Consider the following 18,853-nt stretch of genomic DNA (forward strand, 5'->3'; position numbering starts at 1 on the left):
CGCACTTATCCGATCAAGCCTCATTAACGCGACATCACATCCAACATCTATCCAGTCCTAAGAACTCATAACGACTCTTGTACAAAACTATGTGATCGAAGAGAAGGTCATTAAGAGTGTTACAAGAGAGATGGTCATGGACCTCTGACCAAGAAACATTGAAAAGGTATTCCATCTTCCTAGAGCTGACCAATATTTGAAGATAACTTATGTTAAAGTAGAAAGATGGTATCTAGAGAATGAAAAAGAGGCTAAAGAAATAATTCAATCCTCTTTCCTGATTGACTGAACACCAGTAGGCCACAAAGTTGGCAAGGTGGACATGACCAGGGGGTATATGAAGGATGACATTGGATATGCAATTATACTTCTAAGTAGAGTCATGGGACTTCTTGCAACAAGACACCTTCAAATCAGGATGGTCCACTTTATTCAAACCACCAGGATGACAAAGATGCCAATTGATTGGGCTGCTATCCTTAGTGATAATTTGTATGAGAAACTTATAGTCGTAAAATCCAATCTAAGATTCTATATGACATCATATATGGTGTACTTATTGGTGGCAAGAACCATAGATTACCCAAGCCTTTGTAGGAAAGGGAACATGTAGGATGATAATGTGTGGCCCTATGTGATGTATCCACAATTGGTGAAAAAGAAACTCTCAGAGAAGAGCGTGGAATATAGGGTGGTGAATGACAACTTGATTTTCACAATCATCAGATTCATAGAAGGTGATTATGTAAAAAGGATGTCAATAGAAGTAGGGGCTAGGATCACGGAGATTGGCGCTTACTATATTTAGTTTAAAACATTCACCTATCTTAGGGTAGTCGGTACTCTAGAAAACCCAAAGAAGCTCCCTAGATATCCATCTAATAGGCTAATCTTGCTGGAGATTTCATGCGGACTCACATCTACATCCGATAGAGTGAGAAGACAATATAAGAAGACATGGGTCTGGCCCATCACCATTAGTGCTTTTGAGTTCAAACAAAAGCAAGACATTGTGACTTTTGATTCTAAGTGGGATCAAATGTTGGAAATAATTGATTAATTATGTATTGTCTTTGATGTTACACAAAATGTCATATCATTGTCAGTTAGTGTATGTCGAGCTCACTCAGGCATTGAAGATAGTTTTCTCTGTCTGCCAAGCATTCCAGAGTTTGCCTAGTTCAGAAGATAGTTTCTACTGAGTTCACTTGGGCGAAAAAGGAAAGTTTATGGAAGCTGAGTGTTAATCGAGCTCACTTGATTAATGAAGGAAATGTTGGATGGAACCAATATTAACTGAGCTCACTCAATTACCAAAGGAACTTTGTGAACATGCAATTTTAACCAAGTTCACTTAGTTAACACAAGAAAATCTCTTTGAGTTAGTATCTACCCAGTAGGGTTGGCTAATGAAGGATTTTCTTGTTTTGGCATACTGAGTTAAATTGAATTATCTATTGGTCCTAGCCGACTGAGAAGATGAATATTAATTATTTTAAGTTGTATTCAAGCTGACTTGACAATGTGTATGATATAAATATAAGGTCAAGATGATGATTGAATGTGTGGAACAAAATTGAAGATTTGATGATGTTGAGAGGAAGTGAATTAGAAGGATAAGAAAAATATCCTTGTTTAGATGCAAAGATACATTTGATCAGAAATAATCAAATATTCAAGCTAGAATTGGCATCTGTAATCAGCAATTCAGTTGCATCAGAAATTAGTCATCTCATTGTCACTCTCTAACCATTGTAGCAGTGATCTAAATCTCTTAACAAAGTTGGCTTGTAATGCCCTACCAAGGGATCCAAAAGAATTAACCTCATTATATTTTAAGTCAATTTCCCTAAAATATTCTAAGGATAATTATGTATTCATTTATATTATTAAAATAATAACTAATGATCTTTCAATAAAATAGTTTCAGTTTCATTAAAATCATTATCATTATAAAATAAAATAAATTTAAAACCATTAAGTACTCCTCTTTTGTTAATTAAACTTAATTAAATTCTATTTAATTAAATTGATTAATAACCATACAAATGAATTAACTATATTAACATCCTTTATTAATAATTAACAAATTTAATAATAAAGTTCATTAATTGAAATGAGTTAAATTTAATTATATAAATAAAAAATTTATTAATATTAAAATTAACTTAATAATAAAATTTATTAATAAAAAATGAAATTTTTAATATGAAAAAATAAGTATTTATTTCAAGGCTCACCGACCTTTTAATATGCAGGTAACCTGCTATCACAAGGCCTACGGCAGTAGTGGTACGTAGTACCATTGCTGTCACAGTACTTGCGATAGTAGGGGTACCACTGCTTTTAAGTGGTGAGGAGTAGTGGGTGGGTAAAACCTGTGCCTCCCAAAAAAAATTTACTTTTTTTTTTTAATTATATATTTTTAAAATATTTTGTTATAAAACAAAATGAACAAAACCCCCCTCTTTTAAATAATTTAAAATATATTTTTTTAACATAATTATGACCAAACTCTGATAGGGAAAAATTCAGCGAACTAATTGACTTTTCATTATAAAATTTCCATATCATTTCAAACCCTTCTCGAATAAAATTGAGACTCCAAATCTATCAAACGAGGTTTATTTTAGTATATTTTAAACCTCCACGTATACAAAAGATATTGACATACATTCAATAATTTACAATATTGAAATATTCACAAGTTCATCACAGAGAAATTTGGATTTACAATCCATAGTTACGAAGAAGATAGGAAAGGAAAAAAAAGCATAATAAATTGTGCAAATAATCACAAGCATCTACCTGGACTCTGATGCTAATCGCTATGCCCAAGAAGATTGCAAGAGAAATTTCTCCTCTCAAAACCTTCTCTCTTATGAAATCCTTTGCTCCTCCAAAATTTGCGGTCCTTTGAAAATGAACCCTCAATTGGTGATAAGGAGTTCTCTCCTAAAATTGGAGCACTAATTGTGCGTTCACCCGAGAGGACTCCTTGCTCACCAGACTTTAACTCTTATTATCTTTTCTTTATCTTTTCCATGCACATTTTTTGAATTATAAAATAACTTTATTTAATTTTCACTTGACTTCTCTTTTCAATTAATTTATTAAATTTTAATCTCATGCATGCATTATGCAAATTTTGAAACTTTTAATAAATCAATATCTTTTTCACTTCTTAATTTATTTTTGAATGTTAAATGATAAAATATTTATTAACTTAAAAAATAATAGTATTTAGCATTTATTTAAAAATGAACTCTAAATATATTATTATTAAATTAAAGAAATATTATCACGTTCTAAAATTATTCTTATAACTTTTATCTTCAAATTTAATTCTTTTTATTTAATTAATCTCCCAATTATTTAAATATAATTAAATATTAAAAATACCATAATAATTTTCCATTAAATTTATTCATTAATTTAATCATTTAATTTGACTTAATTAATAGAAAAAAATACCAAGGACTCATTAAAAAAAATGAAAACCCATCATAGAAAAAACACATACAAGATCAAACTAAAGGGTTATAATCATGAATTAATATCATAAAACACATTCGGAAGGTAAACAACTCAGATAATTGTCCTAATTTTCTAGGATAAATGGGTTAAAGGTTTAGGATTTGGACTTAAGAATTTATCTCCCCTCACTTACCATTAAGATAATGTGATAGGGTATGCTCATCTTGGTAATTCAAGGAAGTCAATAACTGGTACCTGTTGTCATTGAGGTTTGCACCCTTGTCCAAAGCCTATGCATGAGGACAACCTAGTGAAACATGGAAACAACCTCCAAGCTGTGGGACTTGAACTGTGAAGTTGAGTCTCCGAAGAAGGCTAGCTTCCTCTTACTATCAGGGTGCACCTAACTACTCTTAGAAGGGAAAAGGGAGAAGGAGATGCAAGGAAGCAAATCTACCTATTCTAATATAGGGAGGTGATGCACCAAAATAGAGTGTTCGAACCAATCTCTGCCCATACATGCACTATAGAACCAGAATGAAACTAAGGATATACACATTCAGACTTGCTTTAATCTAATAATCACATGCAGATCAAAAGACCAAGATGAATGACACAAGGAAAGAAAGATTCACTTATATTATCATTCATTGGCCAATAGGAGATACAGTCATGTAGATCACAGATTTTCGCAAAACACTAATGGAGGCAAAGAGTTCTTGCACTTTCACACCAATGGCTGAAAGAGATAAGGCAGAAAATCATGCAGTTCAGAGGCATAGGGGAATTTACACTAAAAATTTGCAGAGCAATAACAGAGAAAATAGAGAAAGGTCGACCTGAACAAAATCTACAAAAATTGCCTTTATAGTTCAGGCATAACTGAGATGTCCTCTAACTGTAATTACTTCACAACCACTGCATTGAAGTCCTACAAAGAACAATCATGGGGATTTTGAAGAAAATCTGATTTGAGTATAGCTTTTGGTACCATGAAATCTAATTTTTAACTAAAAGAGGGCCTTGAGAAGATAGAAACGGCACCATAACTCTGCTCTGACCAAGTAGATAGATTGGATTGGGGTGGTAGAGTGTCTCCACATGCTTCGCATTCACTTTTGGTGGTTGGAATCGATCATGAAGATCAGATTCATGCAAAAAACCTTGATTTCTCCTATTTCTATCTCATGAATCAGCAAGGTCAACAAGTCAACTAGATTCTGGCACTAGGATGAGCCACGTGGGCCAATGGTCCTTTTCATTTTGCCACTCGATAGAGTCTTCCTGAGTTTGACCATGTCCTTCTTTACTATCCGTGCCAACTCCTGAAATTCTAACTGCGATGGTCACATTAACTGCCAGCGCCTCCACGTTAATACCTTGGCCGAGCTCGCTAGGACACATGTTAGTTTGGCTTTTCCCCGCAAATTTTAACTTCCTTGCACCTTCATATTATGGGAAAGTGTCGATCGTTGATCTTTAAAAGATCAATGACTGTGAAGATTCTCCATATACTACGCTTGTCCTCTCAAAATTCATGGGCCCATGAAACACTCGACAACTGACTCAACCTGACCTGGCCCCCATCTGGCATAACTCTGGCACACAACTGGCATCACCCTGCAACATGTGGAATGGACCCAACCCCACAAGGACACATGGTAGCGAGGCACTTGCCCGCAATATTTAAAGTCCTCACATCTTCATCTTGCGAGGAAGCCTCAGTCGCAGATCTAATGGTGAGAATTCTTTACGCATCATTCTGCAAGAAGGGCAGGCCCATGGCATCACGCCAGCCATGTGTCACAAGGGCGCATACCCACAATACTTAAAATCCTTACATCTTCATCTTGCGGGCATGCACTAGCTATGGATCTGCGAAGATCTGACGGTCATCAAAACCTACACCTTTTGAACCTCTATGGACATCCATCGTGACATCATCAAGACGCATGTCGCCAGGGCGCTTACCCACATTGTCAGAAAGTCTTTCATAAAACAAAATGTGGGGGAAAGGGCACCAATAGAATTGCCAGCTCATCCTGCCACCTGTCCATCTGGTCTACGACGGCCTGGAGAGGATGGACCCACCCGAACCACATGTCGCCAAGGGGCTTTCTTGCAATGTTTAAAGGTTGGACATTTTCAAGATGCGGGAAAGTGCCCACCGTAGATTTGTGCGAGATCTAACGGCGTGGAAAGCTGCAAGCCCACGAAGCAAAAATGGGAAATACACTAAGGTTTTAATTGTTTAATTTTGTATTTCTCATGCAATTAAATAATGTTAAATTTGGGAACTATCCATTAGGCGAGGCAAGCATTTGAATTCAATTTTTTGGTGGGGGGGTGCAAAAGTAGGCAACATTTCTAGCGACTCAAAGGGGATGCAAGCCTGCTACGCATATGACTAGTGGCCTGGAACATCCATTGGGCTACAGAGTCATAAAAGATGTGCTTCAGTACATTGAGAAACCCTAACCCTACCTCTACAACAGAAAAATACCAAAAATTTGGAAAAATTTTCCCTCTGCAACTGAAACCAGAGACTGAAAACCTTTTGCAAAACACATGTGCTCATGCACTTCTTGGAAAGTTGGAAAAAAACTGAAAGGAAACTACACTACCTATGTACAGAAAAATTCAAGCCCCGTCAGAAACATGGCTTGAGGTAGATCCCATTGACTGGGATGTGCAAAACTTCACCATCAGGCCTGCTTAACTGGAAAGCATTGGCTGGTTTACAACTTTAAACCACATAGGGACCACTCCATAGTGCATCAAATTTTGAGTGCCTCCCTAGTTTTTCCATGTCTGCATCCCATTTCAAAACTAGGTCACCTTCTTTGAAAGTCTTAACCCTAGCCTTTTTGTCAAAGCTCTTCTTCACCTACTACTGATATACCTCTAGAGTTTGTATGGCCTGATTCATTTTCTCTTCTAGCTCCATCAGCTCTGCCATCCTTACTGTCATGGCATCATTTTCAACTAGCTCCAACTAATAAGCCAATTCTAGGGTTGGGAACTCTAATGAGATTGAAAATCTTGCTTCTCTATCATATACTAACACAAATGGAGAATTCCCTATTGATCTCTTAGGTGTTATCCTATTAGCCCACAGAGCTGTCCTTAACTTTTTATGCCAACACCTTTGGTTATCCTCTATTGTCCTTTTAATAATTTTGATTAGGTTCTTGTTAGATGACTCGGCCAGGCCATTACCTTGAGGATAGTAGTTTGATGATGTGCTCAAGTAAATGTTGTAGTCAACTGCCCATGCACAAATCTGAGCTCCTACAAAAGACTTTGCGTTATCTAAAATAATAGTTGAAGGGGCACTAAACTTGGTTACAATTCCATCAAGGAATTCAACAACTAAAGATTCTATGTCATCCTTCAATGCAACTGGCTCTATCCATCTAGTGAAGTAATCTGTAATGACTAAGATCCACTTGTGACCAGAACTGGAGGGAGGATTGATAGGACCTATGAAATCCAATCCCCATTGAGCAAAAGGCTGATCCACCTGGATAGGATGAAGGGGAAGAGTTGCAAGCCTTTTCTTGCCAAAGAAGAAGGCACATTTTTCACACTTCCTCACATACCTATGACAATCATGGAACAAGGATGGCCAAAAGTAACCAGCCCTCATGATCTTCATTGCAGTTGTTCTAGCTGAGAAGTGGCCACCAGCAGGACCATCATGAAGCTCCTTGATCATTCTTTCAACTTGGTCTTTGTTAATGCATCTTAGTAGGGCTCCATTAAAATCTTTCCTGAAAAGGATACCATCAACTATGATATAATGGATTGACTGCAATCTATACTATCTCCTTTTAGCTTTATCTAATCCTTGATGGTATCCATTTCTTGATAAGAAACTCTTCATGTCATCCACCTAATTCCTTGGGCCATCATTTCTTGCTTCTTGTTCTTCTGTTAATACCATGGAAACTTCCTCATTTGATTTCTGAGATGATAACATCTATTTACACAATCCTTTCCCTCTTACCAGCTTGGTGACCTGGATGTCAACATCATATTCCATTACCTTTGTGATCCAACTAGCTCTTTTCTCACTGACATCTTTGCTCAAAAGGAACTCCTTCACACTGGCATGCAGTACTAACAAATGAATCCTATTATGGAACATGAGATGTCTAAATTTCTTTAAAGCTCTGATGATTGCAAGGGCTTGCTTCTCAACATAACTATACTTATCTTCATACTCCTTAAGCCCTTCACTAAAGAAGGCTATGGGTTGTTCTTCATTCTTGTCATTTGTTTGAGTGAAGACAACAGAGATACTTGACTTGCCACCTAAGGTATAAAGAATGAAATCCTTCTCAAAGTATGGATTAATGAGAGTAGGGGCTGAGCCTATGGCTGCCTTGATCTCTTCAAAACTTTCTCTCCCTTCTTTAGTCCATGCAAAGACCATTTTTTCTTGAGCATAGTTGTAAGGGGTTTCACCATAGTAGCAAGATTAGGGATGAATCTTCTCACAAAATTTATTCTACCAAGGAAACTTTGTAGCCCTTTCTTGTGTTTAGGAAGAGGAAGAGCAAGTATTGCTTTTGTTCTCTCTGGATCAATGGTTAAGCAATCTTTATATACAATGGCTTTCTCCAAAGGTTCGAGATCTCATCCAACTTTGTCTAATGATGATTTCTAATACCCCTAAAATGATATGTCAGGAAAAGGTTGTGCAACCACCTGTATTTAGTCTGGAGGGTAGGACTAGCAACAATCTCTTCCAGTGTAGCACAAACCCTTTCATTTTAGATTATTCCCCTCAAAAGGTCAAACCTAGGCACTTAGAACCTGAAATTTTTAATGATGAGAAAACATCTAGGTCTGAATTTACTATCCTTGATCCTAATGAGAATGAAATATTGAGAGCACAACTTGCTAAGCAAGAAGCTGTTAATAGGAGATATCAGAAGGAGAGGGAAGAAGTGATTACAAAGAATTATGAAGAAAAACATGAATTACTGAGGAGAATTGTTGCTCTAAAGAAGAAAAATGAGATAGCATCTACTGCTTGGCAGCCTGAGATTGTAGGACAAGTTGAACAGCTTAGGAGGCAGGAGCAAAATTGCTGGAAAATTAGAAAATGAATTTAGAGGGACCTGTAGTACAACAAATCAAGAACTACCATGCTCTAGAAGTTGATAGCAATAGAGTAAAAGGTATAGAGCCAGTTGTAGGGGCTAAGGACAAAGGAAAATACAATGAAGCTGGTATTAGGATCAATGAACCAGTACAATTTGTCAAGATTCATGATTCATTGTCACCTTTAGATATTGAGCTAGAAAAGAAAAGAAAAGAGAGAGATGCTTTAGCTAAGAAATTGGAGATTGCAAAAAATGAGGCTGCTATAGCTGAGATGAATAATAAGATCAAGTTCCTAGAAAATTCTAAGAAACAATTTGCAGCTATGCCTAAGGGTAATGTGGATGGTAGATGTGATAAGGCAAATCAGGATACTCCTCAGGTATCTTTTCCTCTTTTATCTTCTGTTTCACAAAGGGTAGATCAAAATAAATCTCATGGTGATGCTAGTACTAGCAATGCTAATGATAATGTCAAAAGAAATGTTCCCTCCCATCCTGGGATTTATTTGCAAAGAAGACCTATCCATTTAGAAGGATATAGGTAGATATGTTTTGATGGAATTCCTAGTTTTCCTAATCCTATACCACAAGAAATGAGAAAAGGATTGCCTAAATTTGCTGGAAATAATGCTATCTCTTGTGAGGACCATTTGAGGATTTTTCTTGATATGATGAGTGATTATGAGGTTGAGGCTAAAGATGTCATTACGAAATTGCTTGTTCAGTTACTAACTGAAGATGATAGAGAATGGTTCAAGAGGCTCCCTGAATTATCTATTATTGATTGGAAAGATATTGAGTATTGTTTCAAAGAACAATATGGTGATAAGAAAAATTAGAGTTACATTATGAGTGAATTCAATAATATTAAGAGGTTGCCTAATGAATCTGTCATTGAATTTAACACTAGATTCTAGAAAAGGATGTACAAGCTAATGAAAGCCATGCAAATTGATGACAAGGTATGTTTGATTACTTATCTAAATGATTTTGATGGTAAAATGGCATACCAGCTTAGGGATAAGGAACCTAGGACTTCAAGGGATGCTTTCAGGATTGCTATTAATATAGAAAATAATTTAAGGATTTCAGGGAGATTAGAAACCAAAAGAGATGATCCTAGGTTGTTTCGGAATAAGGGAAATAAAAGGGAAGAACAAAAGGTTACTGGAGGGAAAAAGAAAGAGTCTACTGAAATGAGTCAAATTCTCAATGCTATAAAAGGTTTGAATCTTCCTCAGGTAAAGAATGATAGGAACCCCACTGAAAATAGGGACCCTTACCAATCAAATTTCAATAGACAAAATAGATTGCAGAATTTCCCTTATGGTACTACTTGGAAGGATGGCCAGCCTAATGTTCCTCCCCCCAAGAACACTAATAACAAAGTAACCCCTGACCCTTTACCCAAAAACTTTATAAATTTGGTAGATGATCTTGAATTCACTGGTGAACCTACATGGTGTTTTGCTTGTCAATTACCTCATGCTCCTAAATATTGTGCAGTAGCTTTATCATTTTTTGGAAATTAGAACGTAGTGGAAGAATGTCAAGAACAGGAGGAAACCAATGATGATGTAGGATGTAACATGTTTGATTCACATTTTTCTGACAATGAAGGTTGTGACAGGGATGTAAATGATCAGAGATATTTTCATGGTGTCAATTAGCAGCAATTATTTTCTGATGAAAGTGATGTTGGGGATAATGTGTGTAACATGGTAGGTTCAAAGGAAGAAGTGACCCTGAGAAAGCCCTCTAGGGAAGAAATTGACCAAATCACTGCTAATATGGTGGCTCAGGTTCAAACTAGAAGTATGGTTCAAGGAATTGAGGGAAGTAAAGTGGCCAATATTTTTATAAAGGGAACCAACCATAAGAAAGGGGAAATTGTGAAACCTAAAGAGTCCCCTACTGTGAAGGGTAAGTTTGAAAATAAAAAATGGGAACCAAGGAAAGGGGGCAACCCAGAGAATACAAAGTGCTCAAATAATATCTCCAAGAAAAGGGATGGAAAGGTATCACAGAATGTCACTAATCAAGATAAAAGTCATCATAATCCATTGAATACTTTGGGTAAGCATGATGAGAGAGGGAATGTGAATAATGATAACCTTTCTGATTCTACTATAGATATGTTTGTTGTTTTGTCTTAGATTAATATTAAGGTTCCTTTCTCTGAATTACTGAGAATCCCAGAGCACCGAGATAAAGCCATAGCATGGTTGGGAAACACTGAGGTAAAAATAAATCAGGAGTGTAATGAAAATCATGTTCCTAAGGAAATGAAGAAGAAAAGATGAAGGAATAGGATACTGAAGTGGCTGTGTCTCAGATTCATCAAATGTTTTTGGATAACTCTGTTAATGAATGCTTGGGAAATGTTGAGCCATTTTTCTTAAGCATTTTGGTGAATGGTAAGACATTGAAGAATTGTATGATTGACTTTGGTGCTTCTAGTACTATTATGCCTTTTGAAATAATGAAAGAATTAGGTCTGAAGGTTGACACTACTCAAGGAATTTGTTGTGCCATGGATAAGAGGGAAGTTATAGTCATAGGCACTATTAGTGCCCTGCCCTATAGATTGATAGCTTGTCCAAATAAAGAACTCACTATGAGTGTATTGGTTGTTGACATACCTCCTTAATATGGCATTTTATTATCTAGAAAATGGAGTGCTGCCATGGGAGGAAGTTTACAATGTGACTTATCATTTGCTATTTTTAATATTGATGGAAATTTTGTAAATATTAACAGAGAGTCAAAAAGCATATATATGATAGTAGAGGAAGTTGAGGATGATATGACAAATTTTGTGGATATATAGATGTCAGTGTTTTTAGAGCTAAGGTCTTAACTCTAAAGAAAAGAAAGCAAAGATCTCAGATAGAGATGGAAGTTGATACAAAGATGAAGAAAGGTGACTTATGGGCCATGTTCTTTGACGGTGCTCATTGCAAAGATGGAGCAGGTGCAGGTATTTTATTAATCTCTCCCACTGGAGTAACCTACAAATTTTCTTTCACATTGAATTTTCCTTGTACTAATAACATAGCAGAATATGAGGCTTTGTTGTTAGGACTTAGACTAGCTCATAAGCATGGGATAAAGTGTTTACAAGTGATAGGGGATTCTGAGTTAGTTGTATCTCAGGTGAGAAATATTTATGTGTCAAAGAATAAAAGGTTAAAATAGTATAGAAATGCAGTATGGGATATGATTGAGTGCTTTGATGCATTTGGGATAATTTGGAAGGATAGATCTAACAATAAGATGGCTGATTTACTATCAAATATAAAACCTAATGATATTACATTTACTGGTATATCTAAAATTGAAACTCAAATCAAACCCTCTGTTCCTAACAATGTCCAAAATTGCCAAGTATTCGAGGATGATAAAGATATTTTAAGGTTTTTGAATTGTGAGTATATGTTATCAGGGTAAGAAATTGATTATGCATCATATGTAGAAAACATAGATGGAGGAGACACTATTTTTTGACAAGAGATTGTGTAATTGAAAACAAACAAAATACGAAAAGGTTTAGTTGTTCTAGAAACTGTCTTTGACAATCATGATAGATATAAAATGGATACTAGTGAATATAATGCTAAGGATTTGGAGGAGATAAATTTGGGAACTCAAGAAACCCCTAAGAAGGTGTATATTGGTAAACAATTGTCTCCTAAGATAAGACAGAGTCTGATAGGTCTGCTAAGAAAGTATAGACATGTGTTTGCATGGTCATATGATGACCTAAAGGCTTATAGGGAAGATCTGTTTCAACATGAAATCCCTTTGAAACCAGATGTTAAGCCTTTCAGACAAAAGAAAATGCTAATAGATCCAACCTTGGCTCCCAAAATACAGGAAGAACTGATTAAGTTAAGAGATGCTAGCATCATTAAGCCTATCAGACATTCTTCTTGGGTGTCAAATCTAGTAACAGTAAGAAAGAAAAATGGAGATATAAGGTTATGTGTTGATTTTAGGAATCTTAACATATCTTCATTAAAGGATAATTATGGTTTGCCAAATATGGAAGCAATGTTGCAAAGAGTCACTGGTTCAGAATTGATGTCCATGATGGATGGTTTTTTAGGATATAATCAAGTGGTTGTCAAAGAATTAGAATAGTTTAAGACTGCCTTCACCACTCCATGGGGTACATATGTCTACGTCGGGATGCCTTTTGGGCTTACTAATGCTGGAGCTACTTTCCAAAGGGCCATGGATGTGGCTTTTGCTAATATCATTGACAAATTTCTGGCTATGTATCAGGATGACCTTACTGCCTACTCCAAGGATGAAAATGATCATTGCATGCACTTAGAGAAGGTATTTATCAAAGCCCATAAATATGGAATATCTTTAAATCCAAGGAAATGTAACTTTGGTGTCACTGAAGGAAAATTGTTAGGACACCTAGTTGGCAAGCATGGAGTGAGGATTGACCCTGAAAGGGTAGAAGCAATAGATAAGATCCAGAAACCCAAGAGTGTTAAAGGTATCCAGTCATTTTTTGGACAGATAAATTTGCTTAGGAGATTTGTGAAAAAATTTGCAGAAGTTAGTAGGCCTATATCGAGAATGTTAAAAAAGGAATCTGAGATAAAATGGGAAGGTGAACCTAGTATTGCATTTCAAAAAATTAAGAAAACCATTAAAGATGCCCGTATTCTCAGAGCCCCTGATTATGACAAACTAATGCACATATTTTCTTTTACCTCATTTCACACTGTGGCTGTAGTACTATTACAGAAAAATGAAGAGGGTTATGAACAACCCATTGCATTCTTTAGCAAATCATTGTAAGTAGCTAAGTTAAAGTATGATATTAATGAAAAACATGCATATACATTGGTCAAAGGAGTTAAGGCCTTTAGATGTTATTTAATGGGTGCTACAGTTATTGCTTTTGTCCCCACTACTACTGTGAAAGACATTTTCTCACAACAAGAAGTATCTAGCAGGAGGTGTAGATGGATAAATAGAATACAAGAATTCAACATTGATATCCAGATTACCAAATTGGTTAGAGGTCAAGGTTTAGCCAAGTTGATGGCAGATGCAAATCTAGAGGCAAATCAAATTAACCAATTGGATGATAATTGCAGAGAAGACCTCTGTGATATGGACATCTCTGACTAGTACAAAGATGTAATCTATTATTTGCAAACAATGAAGTCCCCACCAGAGTTAACTGATAATCAAAGGAGATACCTTAAGTTGCATTCTATAAAATATGTTATAGTACAAGGATAGTTATGGTGGAGGAGCATGGAAGGAGTACTTTTGAAGTGTGTAGATGAAACTGAGGCTACAAGGATTTTGAAAGATATGCATGAAGGTGTGTGTGGTGGTCATTACATGGCTAAAACCACAGCCCACAAAGTCCTTAGATCTGGTTTTTGGTGGCCAACACTTTTCAAAGATGCTCATTAATTTGTTAAGACATGTAATCCTTGCCAAAGATTCAGTGGAAAGTTGAAACTTTTTAGGAATTTTCCATTAAGACCTATAGAAGTACAAGCACCATTTCAGCAATGGGGAATTGATTTCATAGGTGAAATTTCAAATAAGTCTAGTGGTGGACATTCATGGATTCTAGTGGCAATTGATTATTTTACTAAATGGGTTGAAGAAATCCCTACCAAGAATGCTACAAGTAAAGTGGTGATCAATTTCATTTTGAATAACATTATAACTATATTTGGTTGCCCACAGAAGATAATTACTGATAATGCTATGTGTTTCAGATCTGATGAATACAAAGAGTTTTGCAAAAAATATAGCATTACAGAATATACATCCTCACCTTATCATCCTCAAGGGAATGGTTAGGCAGAGTCAAGCAATAAGAGTATATTAAATATTATCAAAAGAATTTTAGGGGAAAACAAGAAGGCATGGGATTCAAAATTGCCACTAACCTTGTGGGCTGACAGGTTCATGTTTAAAAAGCCATTGGTTGTGCCCCATTTGACTTGGTTTATGGTATATAGGCTAGACTTCCCCAGAATAATCTAAGGGAGATGTAAAAATTCATTTAGCTATATGAAGATGATATCATTGATGAGATGCAGCTCAGATTGGATGACATCAAATAGTTAGAGGAGACAAGTAAAGATTCCTCTATTCAAAATGCTAAGCTCCAATCATAGATGAAGCACTTATATGATAAAATGGCCTTTGAGAGAAAGTTTGAAATAGGAGATATGGTACTGATGTGGAATGCCAGGATGGAAGATAAGGGAAAACATGGAAAATTTGACCCAGTATGGCTTGGTCCGTATAACATTTGTGATAAGAATGGAGAAGATTCATATTTCTTGAGGGAATTAACTGGAGGTATTCTTGAATTTCCAGTTCATGGACAATTCTTGAAGAGGTACTTTTCTTAAAGTATTTGTTTTCCATGAACAGTAGTTTTAGGCTTCCTTGTACATTCTGTATATTTTGTAAATCCTTGTAAATAGCCTCCTTGTGCTGTGTGGTTTCTTATTTCTTGTTTTTGTGTGCTGCTTTGTGCTCTCTGAAAAAGTTGTCATCCTTGTACCAAGTATGTGTTCTGCTCTCCCAAAGATTCTGAATTCTTGCATAGACTTAAATAGTCTATCATCCCTAGACAGAGCCACTGTTAGTCTGATTTTTCACAGTATAAAATAATCCCTAATATTTAGATGAAAAATCATTTAAGTCTCTAAATTATGTAGATTAGGGTTTTTATCTGAAGTGATCCATGAAAAAACCCTAAGTATGTGAGAAACCCTTATGCTTGTGTGTTTGTGTTGCCCTAGTCTTTGAAAATTTCAAAAGGGGTATGAATTCAAATATATTTTGGCAGGGCATGTTTATCCTAAAGGTTTATTTACGATAGAATAACCTTTTAATATTTTGATAAACTTTATAGAGTTGTTTTAATTGCTGCATTTTATTGAAAGATGGGTCAAGTCATAGTATTTTTTCAGCACCGTAGATCTTCTCAAGATCAAGGTTTCCTGCATTCCTACATTATGAAGTTGTGCAATTTTTAAATAATGCGGGGAAGCGGGCATTTGACACGTCACACAGAGTGACATCATGGGCCCGCCTTTCTCAAAAAAGTAATAACAGTGTATCTTTTGTGGCAAGTTGTTAGATGACATGGAATACAGAGGAAGTCTCTTATTGGTCCAGTCAGTTGACTAAATGTGTAGTCATTTCAAGATTTGATCACCATCGATTAGGGTAAGATCAACGAAGCCCGCATTCCTGCAATATGGAACTGCTTGATATTTAAATAATGTGGGCAAGCGGGCGTGGTGGGACTTGGACTAAGCTTTAGGAAATACACCAAGTCATGCCATGCTAGAAAAGATTAAATGTAACAAAGCATGCTCATTGGTGGTGGGTGAGAGGTGTGCCAAGTTGGAAGCGACAATGTCATCAGTGCAAAAACTTTAATTATTGTTAGAGCACATGGACTAAAAGGTAATTTTTCATTGGTCAAGTTAATTTAGTGGGCCACCATATAAAGAGATCTTGGTTCACTGTCGATCAGGATGAGATCGACAGTGCCCGCATTCCCGCATTATCAAGATGCGAGGTTTTTAAACGGGCAAGCAGGCTTCTGACGCGTGGCCGGGGATCCTAAAGTTTTAAAAGGCTTTTTGCTTTTGAAACAAAATCGTCCGATCCATGGGAAATCGATGGGTAAAATTCAAATTTCAAAATTCAGCATGAAAATAATGGTTGCAGGAATTAATATGATACATAGTTTCCTTCGTGTGACCTCAATGCTCTGATATAACATGTAAATTTGCCATTGTTGAAGCACAAATTGTAGATTTTCTCAGAGTGAAAGGATTTCTAGAGCTAGGGTATAGAAATCCTCGAAGCCTTCAAAAAATTTGTGAAGAAAATTGCAGAAAGAGGAGCAAATTTTAGCGGGTAAGTGGTCTATAACCAGTAAAAATCAAAAATCTGCTAAGTAAGATTTAGAAATTTTAGAAAATGCCTCCATGAAAGGATTTTTCTGGGCAAACTGAATTTTCAAAAAGGGGTATGCACGATGATTTTCTGGAACAATTTCCTTTGTCAGTACATGAGATAACTAAAGAGAGGGAATTGATTCCTAAAAACCCTAGAGTAGCTGTAGCAGAGGATTTCTATGACAAGGCCAATTGGGTACGAGATACTCAGGTCTCCATGGGAGGTTTGAAATTATTTAGAAAATGGTTTTCAGAGTGAAGACTAGATACTCCTTTGAGCAATGTCTGGGAGTTTGGTATTGGAAAATTAGTAGTCCCCACAATTTTCTTCGATAGTGATTTATTAGTGGATTTGGCCAAGAAGTATGATCCAATTATAGGGTGGGTGAAGAATCATGCTGGAGTGAACCTCTTTAGGGTTTTCCCTAAATTAATTAGAGAAGTCTGTAATCTTAACCCTAACCATGTTGTGCATGAAACTGTTGACATGGGTGACTTTCAAGCAAGGTATGATGCGCAAAAAATCTACTTGAAAAAGGGGCCACTACAGGAGCATACTGCTAAAATTGGTACTTTTTTTGTGATTACTACTAGCACGCCAGAGCCAGTACTGAAGAGACATTTTAACACTAGAGCTTAGGCATTATATGTTTCTCTTTGTAAGATTTTTGGAGTGGATGAAGTAGAACAAATACCAGGCTCAGTTGTCCTCATAATGGCTCAAACTCTTCAATTTGGAATGAGCACTATTCTAGATTTCGCAACATTTCTTGCAAAAGAGATTCACAATGGCCTGGTGGGGATAGCAAGGGGAAAATTAGATAAACCTTAATGTAGGTATTCAATCCTTATGCATATATGTTTGCATAAGGGACTTGCTTTCTTTTCCAAGCGTATGGAGCTGAAGACAACTAGGGATGGAGAAAAGAATCCAGTGCAGTTGTGGAGTGTGGATATGACCTCAGAAGCCACATATGCTAGTTATGTGAGGTTTGATAGGTATTTTGCATCAAGGCTTAGATTTCTTTTGAGAGGAGACAACCCTAGAGTTCCACAAGCATTGTTAGATTTGGTCAGACCCAAAGACCATGCTAAAGGGCTACTTGTCAGTCATAACTAGGGGGATATAATCCCCTACAATACTTCAACAGTGATAAGAGTATATGGTTTTTTGGGAAAGCCTCATGTGCTACCATTTCATGTGCCTTTGAAGATAGGAATAGTTGAGCTGTTATGGAAAATAGGCACCATAGATGAGAGGGAGTTGACTAGGAAGAGCACATTTTTTCCAATTCTTACTGTGACCCATGATTTTGTTTTTGTAAGGAAAGGGTGGAAGCATCTGAATTTGTTTTTAGACAGATATAACATGGCAGAATCTCATGCCAGATTTATTGATCCTGAAGGATTCTATGATGTCTTCAGGGAGAGAATAAAAGCTTCCCGCATGGTGCAACAAGTTTACTATCTTGAAGATGTGATTAGAAATGTTCTTACTTTACAAGAACAAGAATTGAGAAAAGAAAAATGGATAGTATTTAGCAAAACCCTTGAATTCTTTAATGCTTTTGACCCCCACTATGATCCATTAAAAGAAAAGAAATACTGGGGAGCCAAGATGCAGGCCTTGATGAATAATTTTGCTAAGATAATACAAGCTATGAATGAAAAGAAGGTTGCATATGTTGAGACATATCCAGATAGGGCTACAGAAGTGCAGAGGAAAATCAACGATAAAAACATATTAGCTCCTGGCCAATATACCTTAAAAAGAAGGTCAAGATATGTGATGATTTAGAATGTGCAACAAGGTCCTCTTCATCAAAGACAAAGGCTAGGAAGTCCACCTACAACCAATGCTCCAAAAAGGCATAAGTTAGAATAAGGGTCTTCTTCTTCTCAGCCAAAACAATATTCCTCGAGCCAGTCCCCAATCCAGATAGATGATGAAAATTATTTAAGGGAACAACTTAGACAAATTGGTGGAGAAGAGGATGTAATTGTTACTTCCACAGATCTAGAGATTGGGGAACCGCAAGAACCCCCTACACCTTCCTTGGAGCTCACTGTTGCTGATTATCAAGGTAAGGAAATTGATCCTATAGTTGCCCGAGCCTCTGAGAGGTTTATAAATGATGAAAATTCTATGAAATCTAGGGCATTTGCATAGTTTTTGTGGAGGTTAAATATAGGCAATTTTGAAAAGGCTTGTGAAAAGATAAGAGCAAAGCAACCCGATAAACCAGACTCTGTTATAGGCAATTAGTTAAGCAATCAGGAGTC

This window comes from Cupressus sempervirens, chromosome 3, assembly GCF_028749045.1.
Source record: "Cupressus sempervirens isolate cs-2001-9-10 chromosome 3, ASM2874904v1, whole genome shotgun sequence".
In the NCBI taxonomy this organism is placed as follows: Eukaryota; Viridiplantae; Streptophyta; class Pinopsida; order Cupressales; family Cupressaceae; genus Cupressus; species Cupressus sempervirens.